The 17,258-nt window shown below is 38.8% G+C and overlaps 1 protein-coding gene across 1 annotated transcript in view; it reads left to right on the top strand.

The window, feature by feature from the left end:
* Window positions 1-17,258, top strand: part of ZNF407 (zinc finger protein 407) — a 476,517-nt gene that overhangs the window by 410,973 nt on the left and 48,286 nt on the right.

Raw genomic sequence — 17,258 nt, 5'->3', positions numbered from 1 at the left:
ATTTACTCTTAAATAATACACAACTTTTTCTAATCACAAGTTAAACACAAGAAACAGACCAATATATCTGTCAAAAAATGTCTGTCCATCTAAAATATATTGCAATCTTAATATGTTAATACAGCTTATTAAAGACTTTGTGATATCATCATAAAAGATTTTATCCAGCATTTTTCTTTTCTAGATAAATCGGAAAGTGTTAAGATCACGTTGGTTTTATGGTCATATTTGATATATGGTAATATCATCCGTGTCTGCAGAATTTATTATATTAATATGAAGAGAATGGTGGGATGATTATTATGGGTCACACAGTATTACAGAACCCAATAATGGTACACCTTAAAACACTGTCAGCTGTAGTGTAGTGTCAGAGCCCATCTTCTCAAGCTGTTGTAGTTTATGTTAGAAAGAGAGCCATTTTAGCTAGAAGCATAACAATCTCATTGGATTAATCATTTGCTCTGTTTAAGCAATATGAGAATGCCTCTTTTCAATGGCAGAAATAAAATCCTTGAAGGGAACAGTCTTCAAAATAAACTCTGGAGGGACAGTGAGACTGCCTTTCTTGACTCCCTGTGGCCTAATTAAACTGTGGAAAAGCACCATAAAAGAAATTAATTTTAAAAAGCTGGATTAGCAACAGAAAGGGTGTGGCAGCAGCCAAATATATGTGGCACTTAATTTACAAGTAACATGAAGGGAGTGTTAGGAGGTGGAATGAGGAGTTGCTGATTCTTATTCTTCAGTAAAAAAAATATTTTTTTTTAAATCCCCTTTTAGAGAATTACAGTATACTAGTCTGTTATCAAATCTTTTCTCTTTACAATCTTCTGCCTCCAATATAACCTCCTAAAAACAGATACAGAGATCAGATGTTATTCTGCAAGTCAATATGTCCAGTAATAAGGAGTGAATAATTAAACAATTTATAAGCAAAAGTTTTAAGTATGTCCTTTCATGCATTGCCTTTTTTTTCCTAAATAAAAGTATTATTAGTGGACACCTATTTTTTTCTTAATGCTCTCCAGATGTCTGCAGGAAGATTTGTATTTAAAAACACTGTGGCTAATTATTGTAATATTGCCCCCAAATTAACTGTCAATCAGTGGAGTAGCAGGAAAAAGGTCTCAAATTTGTTTTTTCTTTTGTAGGTTCTAAAGTTTATAGGAAATTAGTGAGTATAGATAACCTGGAGAAGAATGCGCTGCATTCAAAAGCTTGTCTAAGTTTATCCCAGTGATGCAGTTGTTCTAATAAAAAAATAGCAGCCAGAAGCATCCTTGCCTCTTACACATTTCCTGGACCATCACAGCTACAACAGGACTCTAAGTACAAATAATCTATTTTAGCTGGATAATACTGGCAGTTTTGCTTGAATATAATTATGATTCTGGAATTATGATACTGGGATATTGTTCAAAAAAGTAAAAGACCAGAAAATTAAAAAAAAAAAAAAAAAAAAAGGCAATTGAAGAATTGGCAAGAATGTTCTCTTTCAAGTATACTGTGGAAGGTGTCTCCTCTATCTCAGTTGTGTCTATACTAACCCTTTTTTCCAACCACTTCCCTCTCCTAACCCCAAGATGCATCGTTACTACTAATATTTTTTACTACCAGTCATCAAGGCACTTCTCTCTTACCATTTAAGTTTTGGATTGATAGCTCAGTAAAATAAAATAAATCATACAGGGTGCATCCAGATGAGTGTGGATGTGCAGTATGCAGCGCCACAGACCCATCTGCTGTGCCACACATGCAAGCATGCTCTGTGCTGCTATTTTGCAATGCAGGGGGAGGTTAGACCCCAGGAGATCCCAGGATCAAAAAAACCTGAACCTAAAAAATAAAAGTGAGGCGGTACACGTGACAGCAGTGTATGCTGCCCAAAACTGGAGCCTGACTGGCCAGAGCCACACTGTAGCTGCCAGTCATGCTCCTCACTGCAGGATCACTGCAGCTCCTGGAGGCCCCCAGAACCCCAGTTAAGGCTGCTGGGACCAACATAATTGCTGGCTGAAATGTTGAGAAAAGTATGCTACATCATCTTGAAAGCTACTACTGTGGGCATATTCCCCCTGTATACTTCTGTAGCTCTGAGACTACATGCATGCCATTGGCACAGTCCCTTCTGGAACTCTCTGTGGGCTTGTTTCCTTTGTGCCACTCACAGCCAAGAGTTATGGTCATCCAGCCAATTGATATTAATAGCAATGTCACACAAGACACTGGTACTGTAATTTTAGAAGAAAGCAACACAAAACAATTTATGAGGGGATTTGATAGCAGCCTTCGACTACCTGAAGGATGGTTCCAAAGAGGATGGAGCTAGACTGCTCTCAGTGGTGGCAGATGGCAGAACAAGTAGCCGTGGTCTCAAGTTCTCAAGTTGCAGCAAGGAAAAACAAGGAGAAACTTTGTTACTAGGAGGGTGGTGAAGCACTGGAACAAGTTACCTAGAAAGGTGGTGGAATCTTCATCCTTGGAGGTTTTAAGGCCCAACTTGATAAAAGTCCTCACTGGAATGATCCTAGTTCAGGATGGTCCTGCTTCAAGCAGGAGGGTTGGACTAGATGATCTCCTGAGGTCCCTTCCAACCCTAATTTTCTATGATTCTCTATATGAGAGTGATCTCAGTATATGTTCTTACACTAATTTTACTGTCCGAGGGTCTGATTCTGAATCTTATGTGCACATAAACTCTATGGCTAGGGACAGAAGCTGCACACAAACCAGTTTAAGTGATCAGAAACTGGTTTAAACCTGTAACAGAACAGAAGTTCAGTGCATATATACAAGTTCAAAATGGCTGAAACTGGTTTACAATAAAACTAGTTGAAAGTAGTATCAGACTTAACTGATTTGGGTCAAACTTGTTTATGAAACTTGTGTCCCCTTCCTGTTCAAGTTAAATCCCAGCCTGCTTTCTAGCCCTGAGCTGGGCTATGCTGTCTGCTCCAGCAGAGAAGGGTTGGATGCGGGGGAGGCAGGGTCTGCCCTCCCCGCACCAGGCAAACTCCAGCTGGGATCTGGGGCCAGGAAGGGGGGTTAAACTTCCCTTCCCAAGAGTACAGAGCTGCCCTGCCCGGCTAAAAACTTACTGCTGGCTGCAACTGTGGACTACAAATCCCAGAGGCACCTGGAAGCAGAAAGAGGAAGTAATGAGCAACACTGCAGAGTTCTGCTGCTATGATTCTGGACTGCAGATCCCAGAGATCTTGGGGACAGCAGGAAGAGGAAGCGAACACACAGTCCATGCTAGCTATGTGCCAGAGAGCCGTGCTCTAGCACCCTCTGGCTTCTTGCCTAAGCCAATGCAGGGATGTGACTGCATTTCGTGAATCAAAAGTGAATGCCTGGCCAGTTGTTTCTCAGTTTAATCTATGCAGATTAGATTAACCTGCAAAGACTGAATCGATTCAGCCTCGGACTTTATGACCGTCTGTATTTAGTCTGAGATTTTGACAGGGCTGCACATGAATAAATATTATTTGTGAATAAGGCTTGCAAAATACAGAAATAAGCAATAAAGTAACTCCTTTGGTGTGTGTTATACATACATAAACAGGTGTTTAAGTATTTTTTTTATTATTCTAGTTTATGAAAAATCTAATACTCAAGGTACTGTATATGAGTATTACATGTTGGTTTATTTGTGAGCTTCATACATCTTTGAGGAAGGGCATATTTCATATATAATATGCCTTTCTGTGCTTTGTTATTGCCAGAAGCTTGGAATCAATACAGCTTTTTTTGTTCTGATAATTAAAAGGATGGTTTATCTTTATATGGATCTTTATTTTAATAAGCTAATAATTCTGATTTTAGCTATTATTATCTTAATAGCTAAGCCTTCTTAAGCATTTTTATAATAATTTCTTTGGATGGTATTGCTGCTTTTATCAGCCTCAGAGAATCCTCGCTGTATAGTGACGCCTACTGGGAAAGGTAAACTTGAACTTGCAAGGGTAGCTTTAAGGAAGAATTTTTTAGATATCTTTTATTAAACCAACTGCAGGGTTGGGAGAGCTGCTGGGACAGGCTTTCTGGCATTGGGCATAAAACTGATCACTTGTTATTGGATGGAAGGTGACATTGTGTTTTCCTCCCCCTTAAATTCCATGCATTTTGAGGGAAGAAAATGGTTTGGGTTACTATGTGTCAGCTGCACTGGATTTCAGAATTTTGGCTCTTGCTCTAGTGACAGGCATGCTGGATGAACACTTGTAGATTTGCGGTTATATTCGAGCCACATAATTATGGGATTTGCGTTGTGTTTATCTTTAACTTTATTTAGGCAGGAGAAGATGAAGTCAAGGGTTCTGAGAACAAGTGTTTATAATTGTTTCAGAGCCATAGGCAGGTGCTCTGATTCATTATTCAACACTTCATGCCCTCATCCCTATCCCCAATAGTTCAGTAATTATAGAGAGGGAATGAAAGAATTTATTCTTTCAATCTGGAATTTAGAATTAGGTTATATTGTCTTTAGATGAAGAAAATATAAGATTCAAAATGGACATTAGACATTTTGCATTAGAAGTAGGAAAAGGAAAATAATGAGTCCCATTTCTAAATGAATTTGAAAAGCAATCTGATTTTAGTTCTTGCAATGCAGTGCAAATAAAATAAAAACTATCGTACTTTATTTACTAACCGATGAATTGAATTGTCCGCCTTTTATTACAGATATAAAGCAAAGACAATGAAGAGGCAATCATTTTTGCAGCTATCAGACTTTCAGTAACATATCTCTTGTGGTTTAAATAACAGATAGTTTAAGTGTTTTTCCATTACCTTCGTGTAAATGAAAAATGCATAAAATATTTTAACAAGGCAAAGTAATCCAAGGAGATTGTTATTTTGTGTTACAAATTAGGTTATTTCTGTCATAAAATTAAAGGAAAAAAATCAACGCAAGGACATTTCAGCTTAATATCATTTACCAGAAGGAACATGTAACAGATTTAATGAGCTAGCAGGTCACCTGAATCCAGCTGTTTCCGACCAGCTTTATGAAACAGAGAATGCAGCTAGCGGTAGGAGGTAAGCATTATTACAAGCTCTCAAGGAGTTACAAAATCGATTTCTGCTTGAATGAATTAATTTAGATTATCAATTTATAACCAGCTACACGAATCCCATCAACTCAACAATTCAGTGAATGATCAGGCTCAGCCCTTGTAAGAGCTTAACAATTAGAGAGCTTCTATAGTTATCTCCTGTCCTACCGGGTTGCTAACAAAGTTACTTGGTTTGACAGGAGAGAAGAAAAAACGTTTGCTTAAGGACTTTGCAGAAATAAATTTCTTTTGGGGGGGAAGGGTGGAGGATAACATTTTTTAAATAAAGTAACCAAGTTTGGAGGGTTTAACTTTCTTGTAATCCTATCAAAGGGTAACTTTTGAGGCAATGCCATTCTTTTTATATATGACTAAAATAATAGAAAACCTCAAATCAATAAAGACCAAGTAGGCAATTTCAATGACACATTTCTAAAGTAAATGATTCAGTACAGAATGGGAAGGAAATATATTTGCCAAGGAGAGAACTTTTTAAGTTGCACAATCTAACCCTTGTACATTTACTGCCATTTAAAATTGTCTTTATTTTTTCTTCAAACAATCACAGCAGGTCTGAGTCTCTACTGGACTCCCATTTTGTAAAAATTTATATCTGTTCAAAAAGAATATGAAATACTAGCAAGGCAGAATATTAGTATTTCACATTTCCTTTCCATGAGTATGAAATAACTACTCAAGATACAAGTCAGTGGAGAAGCAGACCCTACATAATTTTATCTTTGACTTATCTCCTTCTTTTAATATTATAGAACAGCCATGAGTAAAAGGACATTTGCTTTGCATCGATTACTTCTGTCTCCCTACCATAAAACATTGTGGTTAGACTCCCCTGCCTTTTCAGTCATTTTTGGCAGAACCTTCACTGTCTCAGTAGTCAAGAGTGTTACAAAAAGTGTAGTGCCTTAATAACAACATATAAGTTACCCTAGGGGCATTAACCATTAATAACAAATTCTGTTTATAAATATCTTTTTTAGCAGAAGGTAGAAGTCTATATTCAATAACACATATCAACAGCGAAGTGCAAGAAGAGAATGATCAGTTGTCAGGGTATGAAGTCTTACTGTTGGCCCAAAATAATCTCAAATGATTGCATTTTAGAGCCCAGAAAAATCAATAAAATTATATTTTCTCTTTCTAAAAGTATTTTTGGTACCATGTTCAAGCAATAATGTGCACAGTGACTTCTGTTACTGACATGAGGAGCTGTGCCTAAGTTATGCCAAAAGTATACCACTAAACAGACTTGGGAGTTTTGACAGTTTTAACCTACCAACAAAAAAATGTTAAATAGTTCTATTGCCCTCTTGCCTTAAGAAAGTGTATTTTTAAATGATTGAAAATGGATAGGTTTATTTTGTATGCTTTGGACAAACTTGGACGTGGTGCTTGAACTGGGAACCAGGGCTGCTATTTCTTGCCTGACTTTTGGACACACTGAAAAAAACAGAACAAACAATTGCCGCCTTTAAATTCTTTGTGGGTAGACTACAACTGAAGCTGGCAACACAAATGTGTCCAAATGTCTGTCATAGCATGCAGTATCTGAAGTTGAGCAAAGTGCAGGAGTTAGGCAATTATTACAAAATGTTTTTTTTCTAATCTTCTCTGAGAGTTAGCTGCAATCTTAAAAGCTATATTGCTGCCATGCACCCCATTTTTGTAATATAATACAAATGGATCCTTTATTATTATTATTATTATTATTATTATTTGTATGGTGGTAGCATTTACAAACCCCTTGCCTATTATGCTATGTACAAAAATAAGATAAAAACTGGGACCTGCTTCTAAGACAGTGCAATCTACGTGTCTTCCTTTTGGATCTCCCTCTGTTTATGCAGTCTTACTGAAATATAAACCCAAATGAGGTATATAAAATGGCTGACAACCAAATTGATGTTTGTCAATTTAGAAAAAAAATGGGGTGCCCTTACTGAACCTTCACATTTCCATTATGGCAAGTGCAATGGATATGTGCATAATAGCTCAAGAGTGGGAGTAGATCTGGGGGTGGGGGAGGGGTTGGATTTTGTGAGGTTTTAGTTTCTTGGGCAGCTCCCCATGCCAGCTCATCTGAGAATATCTTCACTGCACTCCAAGAATACTTGCACTGTACTGCAATATTTAAGATGGACATAGGCTTTTGCAGGTGAAAAAACAGCCACATAGGCTCCACTTTGTTATCACTATAGCTGACATCTTTGGACTTTTAACTGAGCAACTTTTTGCAGACTGTGATGTTTATGTTGCTTCTAATTCATGCCATCAGGCAGAGAGAAACCTGCTTTGTACTGGAAAACAGGTCTAGCAAATTCCTGTGGAGCAATGTGTTACATTCTCACTGGGTTGGGTAGAATCAGGGCTTCTGACGGAGAAAGAACAGACCTTGTGCAGCCATATAAGCCCCGCTCCCTTCAGATATGCTTAATCAATCACAGGAGACCTGCAGAGCCACAGGTTCAGACCTATGTACCTGTGAAGCCCAGGAGCTGGGCTTTTTGTGCCCTGTTTCTTATAGGCAAATAGCAGTGGCTATTTATACAACTACAGTCTTCTTGACAGGAAAGTAAAAACATCAGGTTTCCTTGTATGCCTTGCACTTGAAACAGTTTGCTTAGAAAACAGCACTCCAGACCTCTTCAGCTGCTAAGGAACGACCCACTTTTTGTTTCTCCAAGTGGTCTTAAGTATCATAGACGGTATAGGCTGTTTGGCAGAGGTTTGTGTGTCTGTAAGAGAAGTAACAGAAAGATCAGAGAAGCCTCAGACACAGCCTGAACAAGCAATGGGAATGTGGCCCTGAGGCAAACCTGGAATGATCCTGGGCTGTGAGGGGGGAAAAAATGGTTTACATCAGGGAGCAAAGACGCTGGCTCTTGTTTGATTTGTGCTGTGTTCAGGAAAAAAGACTCCATGCATTCTCTCTAAATAAACAGGATTGCATCAAAGAAATACTTGACTTCATCACCAATTTCTCCTCTTAACTGGAAGAAACGGTAATTCTCTGAATTTTTGGCTAACTGCTTAGGTCAGAAAGGGTAATGGTAGCCTAGGCTTTCGCCCTTTTCAGTGATGGGATATTTTTACTCGGGTTTCAGACGTATTCATCAGGAGTGATTATTTGTTTAATTATCCCAGAGAATGCTGGTAAGCATTAGGATTTTCTAAAAAGGCCAAAGAAATTTTTTCCCATTATTTTCATAACTCTAGCTATAATCAACTGTAATTTTTCAAACATATGTTTCCATTTTATTTTATGTTGGCAAAGCCTTTGAATGCAGTCCCAAGTGCTTACCTTAACTACACCTCATAGAGGTTGTAAATACACCTCTCCTCAGCTGCATTGCAGTTAGAGACAGTTCCTGGCAGCAGGCTAGGATGGGCAAATGACCTCAAAATCCTGAGGGCCTCTAGCAGCGGTGTTCCACATTATTGATAGTAGCAGAGATATTGACAGTCTGTGCTTGGAAGGAAAATAGGAGTTTGATATGACATATTGTGTGTCTCAGCAAGACTCATAAATAATTTTGACAAGTTTTTGTATGCATGGGAAAGTCCTTGATTCAGCCTCCCATAAAAATAAACTTCTATTATGGAATGTATTTGTCAAGTGGCTGTGTGATGGATGGAGCTGCGTTTACCCCTTGGCAGTTCGATGAGTTTTAGATGCACAGCTTACCGGAGAGGATTTACGGGCAGTACAGAAATAATTATTCAGTGTGAAATACATAATTCCTGTACCTGAATTTTCATTTTTTATTATATTTTGTTTCTGTTGCATTTCTGGTCTTTAAGACAAAAGGCCTTGCCATTTTACTTGGAGCTGTTGTTCTGTGTGTGTGGTTTTCTGTTTAGTTACAAGGAACAAACTGATTCAAGGCCAGCCCCTTTCCCAAACCTGGCTTGTATTTTGTTAATTGAATGTGGACTCTTAGCAAATTAGCCAAAGAAGTAGGAAAGTTTCAACTTGAAGAGATGTAAAGTAATTTTTTTAAAACAAAAAATCAACACAGAAGGTTCTCTCAGTCTTCAAGAGGGGCAAAAATTAATCTTTGTTTGTCCATAAGTTGTTTTCTAGTTTTCTAGTGTAGCCATATTTCTGATCATAAAGAAAATCATTTATTTATTTTACCAAGCCACACACTTCCACCATTGAACCATGAACTCTGTTTCTTGGCTGCTTCATCAAATTATTTTCTTGTATCTCCTGCCTACTTAGCTAGTGTGTAATCTGTCCTTCTTTCCCCTTTTCTATATCACTGCCTTATTCTCTTTCTTTCCCTTCTTTTCTGCTTCATACCTTTCTTTATATTTCCTGTTCCACCATTGTTTCCCTATATTTTTGTCATTCTTTTGACCAGTTCCATTTCTACTCATTCTGTACCTGTTTTTTCCCTTCCTCTCTTACTCTCCTTCCTGTTGCTTTCTTCCTTTTATATTTCCTACTTGCTTTTCCCAGCATTCGCACCTCCCTCCTACTTTTCATCCTTCCTGTTTCCCCATTGCATTTCCTTCCTTTTCCCATCTGGTTCCTTCTCCATTACCCCATTTCTAGCCACTTTTCTTCTTTTTCTTCACTGCATCTACTCCTACTCAGGTTCCAACACCAAAACCAAACCTATATTTCACATTGTACCTTACCCAACTACTACATTTCCCTGGTCAGTCTTTGAGCTGCTGTCCTCTTTCAGATATTTGTTAACTCATATCAGTCCCATTTTCTTATATTGCCTGCAGTGTTCCTAGCCATGAAGCAGTATTTCTGCTACACTGGTACCTCAAAACAATAATCTGATCACATCCTGTCTATATGTGAAACTTGGCAAAATTGTGCGTGATGTAAAATTCTTAACTATGGCAGAAGAAGAGATGATATAAGAGCAAGTTGTGAATAGCTTTTATACCTGTTTTCACAGGTCTTGCAAAGTGAACTACTTTTCTCCAAAAAGAACAGTACAATCTTGGACACACGGGGCACATCTACCCAAGACATTTACTGTACAGTAGACTAATTAGCTGCACAGTAAATGTCTTATGTCTACACATATGTCCCTACTAGGCTGGAGTAAACTAATCAACTCCGCAGCAGGATAGTACTTGTCAATACTATCCTGCATTTCAGAGCACAATGAGCTGGGGGAGCAGCCCTTGAGCTGGCAGGCTAACCCATGCCAGAGTGCCTGCCAGATGTGCTGTGGTCCCAGGCACATGTGAAGATATGGCACCGAGGTGCATTAATTGCATATGTAGACATGCCCACTTTAACATATCCGGGTAATTTTTACTGGTACAAATTATTGTGGATGTAGGATACCCATGCCAGCCATGTAAAATAAAAAGTCAAAAAAGCATTAAAAAGTCAGATAATTATTTTAGCACTTTATGCCTACTTTCTGGATCTTATAGATTATTTATAGCATTTGTATAGGGTAGCTTTGAATATAAAAGCTGTTTAAAAACAGCTGTAAAAAACCTGTTTAAAACACAGGTTTAAAAAATGAGGTAGCACATTAATCTTCACAGCTGCAGTTCAAGCACTGATTATGATTCGAGTTTGTCCTGAACTGGACCACATTGGGTGTTTGTCTGTATGACAAATTCACTGCATATTTTGGCCTAGTAAAAGAAGAAATAACTAAAATAGGATAACGGGTAGCGAAAAGACCAGGGCTTCATTCCTATAGCTTTTGAAGAAGCTTGAGAAATAAGTTCATACAGTCCTGCTTGTTCCTACAATTAGTCAAGTCCTTGAAACCTGAATTAAGCAAATGGTGGATTTTATGGCTTTGAATCCTCATTTCCTACTATCAGAAATTGGACCAGTAGCCGCTTCCATTTTATTTGGAGGTAGGAGGATTTTAAATACGTCCATGGCTGTTCCTAACCTGCACTGAAGAGCCCCCAGTTTCCACTGGTTAGTATTTAGGCTGAGTACCTGCTTGCAGTAGCATGCAAAGGCCAGGATTTTCCCATTGTACATTATTCTTATCAGTCTAAAATAAAAAAGGACTGGAAGTTGAGTATTTCAAACTCCTAGCATCTCCAGCTGTACTTCTGCAAAGTTTTCTGGCACGAGTTAGGGTATACATCTTGTAGACTTGTACTATATGGGATCTGGGAGATTCTACTTAGTAAGTGCTCCCTGTACTTACAATACTATACTCAAGCCAAACATCTAATGAGGACAGTGGAAATTTTAAATGGGCAAGGTTTGGTGAATATATTTCTCCTTTAAAATGAAATGTCATAAAACTATATTAGTTATGCATGTTTATTCCAGTACCGCCATTTACTCTGCTGTGGTGGAAGGTCTGTCAGTGCTTCCATTAAAGACCTCCTTTATAGCAGGGAATTTATGACAGAGTTATTAAATACACTGTTGGACTAAATCTTGGTTTACAGATTCTCATCCCAGAAGCAAATACATTTTTCTAGCATATTCCTAAAAAAAGTTTGCCTGGAAATGAAACAGGAAAAATATTTTATTATTTTAGTTGCATTTCTTTAGTTGCTTTGCTGAAAACCAGTTAACTACTAAAAATGAAATTAATGTATATTTAGTACTTTTTTTGGATTGGTGCCTACTGGTGCCTAATAGGGTGTGCATGTTTGTAAATATATGTTGGCATTAGAACTGAAAGTATTTTTTTTATTTTTTTTTACTGTGAGAAACTTGCTGTTTCATGTGCAGAATTACTCTTACAGGCTAGGCCAGAGGTGGGCAAAATACAGCCCACAGGCCATATCCAAGCTGCCACCTCCTGGGCTGCCTAGAAAGGGGGGGAAGTCCGGGAGCTCTGCGCTATTGGTGGTGGCACCTGGGCTCTGGGCTGTTGCAGGGAGAAAAAAGGAGGGAAGGGGTGCTGACCAGCCTGCAGCAGAAATAATTGTCTGCCCCTGGGCTAGGTACAGACATTCAAAAAGCTTGAGGTGGAATAGATCTAAATTGAGTGGTTTTCTGTAAATGGCATAGTTTAGACTGACAGTGAACAGAATACACATTCTATTGGCTATTCTTTGGTGGGAGAGAGGGCAAATCTTAGACCAGGTTCTGCCTTTTTTTAAACCAGTCTCTGTGTGCTGAACTTCTGTTCTGTTACAGTATTGACCTATTTGCAATCACTTATAGCGGTAAAAGTGTAATGTTTGTACCTGGTCACAATTTTATCATGCGTTTTTGCTTAAGTCTCCATTAACAGTATATCTCTGTATATAATAACTTACCATGATACTTTCTTGTAAATATTCAAGCTGTTGTACAATGTGAAGCACTGTATCAGAGCTTTCTATCACTAATATCTAACAGCACCTTTTTTTCATTCCACAATGAATAAGGATCTGTCAAGGTATGCTACAATGCATCTTAAAGCATTTTCAAAGTACAATAGCATGGACTGAAATTGAGGGATCTAAAAGCAAATTAACAGGATGGTAAAAACTAAATAGTCCCATCCCATCCTGCCCCTCCCCTGCCCATCACATGTGCTTGTATTGTAAAAAGCAGTACAAAAATTAAATACAGAAGCCCGCTACAACAATATGATAGTCCCAGTGAAATTCAACATAAAAGTTGTCCAGCAGTTATGAACTCACTTGTTTGCATGTATTTAGGTCCCAGATCTGAACGATTGAGCCAACAGACTCTTGTAAAAATTTTAAGCAGGCAAAACCCCCACGTTTGCAACAGCATTGGACTGCAACATAGGCAACATGATCCAGTGGATTGAGCACAGGACCAGCAGCTAGGAATTCCTGAATGCTGCTATGTCACCAACTAACTATGTGACCTTGTCAATGGCGGACTGATGAGGGGGGTGGGAGGGGGCCATGGCCCCTGGGCACCGGCCTGAGGGGGGACGGGGTGGCTGGACCCTTCAGAGTTCTTATCACATAGGTGGTGGCCATGTTTGTTGTTTAACCTACCTGCCTCCTCCATGGGTTGGGTGTTCACTTACCTGTTCTGGATGGAAATTCCAGCCACCATCCCTCCCTCTGTGTCTGGTGTGTCCGGACTTTCATTTCCTTCCCAGCTGAAACAGATAACCAAAGAAGGCTTGGGCGGGAGCAGAGGAGCTCCCGGTGCAAAGGACAGGGGATGGGAGGATTAGGGGGGTCGCAAATGGAAGCATTGGCCCTCAGGCACTGGAGACCCATGGTACGTCACTGGACCTTGTGCAAATCATTTGGGTATGGCTACGTAAGTTACCATCAGTTTCTTCTTGTATGGCGTTGAATAGTGTTAGAATATTCTGTTAGAATAGTGAGGATAGTGTTAGATTCTGTTAGAATAGTGAGGAATCAGCTAATTATTAGCAAGCAATTATTAGCATGCCTAGTATTTTACCTTTAGATATAGACAGTCTACAGTTTTCTCTCTTTTGATCAACACTCCTATATAAATGGCCTCTGTACAGTCTGCCATATGCATTAGGGCCTAAAGAATAGCTTGCAAGATTTTGATTCAATTGGATATAAAAACTCTAAACTTGAATCCCAGCTCAGAAGATTTCAGCTCTGTTGTTCCATGAGCCTCAGCCTTAAATCTAATCCTAATCAGAAAAGCGATTCCTCAACCCACCTCTGAGTAAATATGTGTAATCTGAAACACATGGATTCCAACAAGTTTCCTTGGTTTGTATATTTTTCCATTTTATCTACGAGCCAAGCCAGGGAAGACCAAACTTGACATTCCTGATATTTGTCAGGGAATATGCAGAAAGCCACTTAGAATAAATCCAAACTTGAATGCATTTTTTTACATCAAACAGTGAGGGGGGAAAAGGCCATAAATGTATTTTTCTCTCTGCTAGCCACTTTAAAGGTATATCATAAAAATATAGCCTGGGAAACAACCAAACTGCAAAATGATTAATTTTAAAATTTGCACTCCTCGTTTGTTTGTTTTTAAGTTTTACTGTGAATTAGTATTGCATTTATAACACTTCTACATTTTTAATATACTCGCATTTAAAGAAAAGTAAATCATTGATGTTTAAAAATATTTCCAGTTAGGGCACACAGTTCAAACATGATCAATGTGAATTCATGACAATGAATTCAACTGAATTGTCAGATTTGAATTGTACCTTACTCCATACTACAAAGATTCCCATTGACTTGAGTAGGAATATGGCATTGTCCCCCAAATTCTGGAGAGGACTGATGGATTTTTTCCTACAATAAAGTTTCTTCTTCTGATATACAAAAAAAAAAGGTGTGTGTGTGTAAAAAGATTACAATTTTAATTGTACATTTCAATGGAATTAAAAACACTTTGAAACTTATGTTTGAATAGGTGCTAATGTTTCAGTTCTGAGTTGCCATGTTCGGTGCCACAGTAAACAGACAGTTGTTTCATTATCTTAAAGATTTCCTTTTTGTTTGTTTTTAGAGAGTGTTGTTCAATGGTTGTTTTTTAATAAATTTCCTCACACATTGTTCTGTATCATTGTTGCCCAGTAATATCCTACGGCTCAGTTTACACTGTTGAAAAACTATATACAACTTAGGTGCTAACTGTTGCTTAGTTGAACAAGGACTGAACATGGCTTAGTAGTCAGTGTCATCATTATTGTTTTCAGACCTAGCAAAATTTTGCAGTGTGAATTAAACCTCACACGAGACTTCAAAGCTTATTCTGGTGATAGAGCCTGCTTGGAAGTCACCATTCAGGGATTTTTCTAACCTTCCTTTGTGGACATCAGTGTATTCTTAAATGTGTACTACTTAGGGGTGTGCAAGCAGGCCCTATTCAATTCGGCTTCAGATTCAGCCCAAATCAGGAACAGTGATTTGATTCGTTGATTTGGATCACTATCCCTGATTCAGCCAAATCTGAATCTGAAGATTCGATGCTGATTCAGAGAATCAGCAATTCGGACACAGACACAGCTTTAAATGTTTTTTCTACATACCTCGAGATACCAGCGTGGCTTGTGAATGCTGCAATGCTGAGGCGGATGGAGCGTCCCACAGGAGTGTGGGAGGCCCTCCATGTGCTCAGCAGCAGACCCAGAAGTGGACCAGAGCACTTCTAGTCCACTTCTGGGGCCACTGGGTAGCACACTGGGGGGCCCCCCGGCTCAGCAGTTCGCCATGGGGGAACCCTGGGAGCACCTCCCACCCAGACCCAGGAGGTACCAGTCGCTGACCCAGGGGGCTCAGAGGGGGCCCCCCTGCGTGCTCCCCAGTGGACCCGGAAGTGGACCAGAAGTGCTTCTGGTCCACTTCCAGGTCTGCTGCCGAACATGCTGGGTACCCCCTGCACTTCTGTGGGACACTCCACGTGCCCCAGCATTGCAACATTGCTGCATTGCTGCCTACTACCTAGAGGTATGTAGAAAAAACATTTAAAGCTGTGTCTATGTCTGAATTGCCAAATCTTTACGAATCTCTCTGAATCAATTTGGAGGGTTCTGATTCAATTCAGAGAGATGAAAGGGTCTCCTGATTCGATTCGCATTCAAAGATTCAGCCACTGAATTGGGCCGTATCTCCACCAAATCAAATCAGGGACCGAAGCTTCACACAGCCCTACTACTACTACCTGCCAATTTCAGCACTGAGCGGTGCAACAGTTTTACAGTGGGAAACATGTTTTTATTTTATTATTATTATTATTATTATTATTATTATGAGTGCAGTACCCGTACAAGCAGTATCTGTAGTACACATGCCAGCAGCGTCTGTAAACTGCAAAAGTTGCTGCACATTCCACCTGCAAGATAACTTTCTGGGGTGTTTATTTCCCAGGACACATCATAATCCATTTATGCTCTGTTGCCATATTCAATTGAATGTTATTATATGAACAAAAAGTAAATACATGAATGAATGATTAAACAAAATATAATAATGATACAGAAATCTTAGTCAGATTGCAGACATATTAGACCTGCATGGATCTTCACTTGAATTACTTTAATCCCCTCTCAAAATCCATTTCTTGTGTGACTGTCCATGCTGTATTCCACTCAGGAGCTGCCTAATGTTTCCTTCCTGTAGTACTTCAGTCTCTACTTAAATATCAGAACTAGTTCCTTGCTATATAATAATGACGTTCATTATTTGTATGTGTTTTAACCTTCATCTGTCCTTTCTCTATCCCTTTCCTTTTTCTTTTTTATCTTTTATGATTGTCTAATTTACCATATATAGCTAAATCGACTGAAATGTGATTTAAACCAGTGTAAGCATATCTGTATTATAGGGTTACACCTGAGTAACTAGATTGATATTAGAAATACTTATATGAATTGGCTTAAGCAGACAAGGCTATAGCAATGCAAAGGAGACACATGGGCCTTTCAAGCACTGAGAAGGTTGTCAGGAGGAAAGGGCAAGGATGCATGTTGAGGGCAGAACAGGGACAGGAAGGAGGCTCTATTTGACCTTATCTTGGCCATGTACAAGCTGCTAGGTACAAAAATTAGCTGCCTTCTAACAGCTTTAATTCCAGCTGAGCTTAACCAGCTGCCATCAGATTCTCATCAGATTCTACCTTCCACCAAGCAGTCGGGGCCCAGTGAAGCACTGAACCCCAAAGACCTGACGAAACTTTCTCAGTAATAAGGGCACTTTAAGGCCCAAAAAATAGTTTAAAGATGACTCTGGATTGTGTTCAATGTTAGCATTAATTTGTAAAATCATGCTATGTTTTTCCAACAAATAGAGCAAATCGCATCTGGGAAGGTCACATTGTCACTAAAATGACGCTTTCCACCTATTGTGAATTGTTATAAGTTAAATGCTCTGGTACCCTAAAACAGCAATGATAAGCACTATAGCAGTGCCTGAAAATAAATAACTAATGGAAGTTTAATGCCTAATTTCCTATTTTCAGATGACAGATTGTCAAGCAAAATCTGTATCTTATTGTAGATTTTCTAGTTCCCTGTTTAAAAGTTTGTTAAAGGCAATAAGCTGTAATAGTAAAGGGACAAAGTGCACACACATTGCCAATAATTTGATCCTATGTGTTACGTTTTTTATCTCTTTATTTATTTGTCTGTGGATACAACTACATGAGGCATTTAATGTGCAGTAGACTAATTGACTGTGCATTATAGCGTCATGGCAAAAACCATGCTATTAGGCTAATATGCAGTAGTATTACATAAGACTGCATTTTAACTATCATGAAAAAAGTATGCAATCATGCTAATGCGCAGT

This window comes from Alligator sinensis, unplaced genomic scaffold (assembly GCF_000455745.1).
Source record: "Alligator sinensis unplaced genomic scaffold, ASM45574v1 scaffold129_1, whole genome shotgun sequence".
Taxonomy (NCBI): Eukaryota; Metazoa; Chordata; order Crocodylia; family Alligatoridae; genus Alligator; species Alligator sinensis.
Note: the sequence above shows the minus strand (reverse complement) of the source record. Positions and strands in the feature narration are given on the sequence as shown.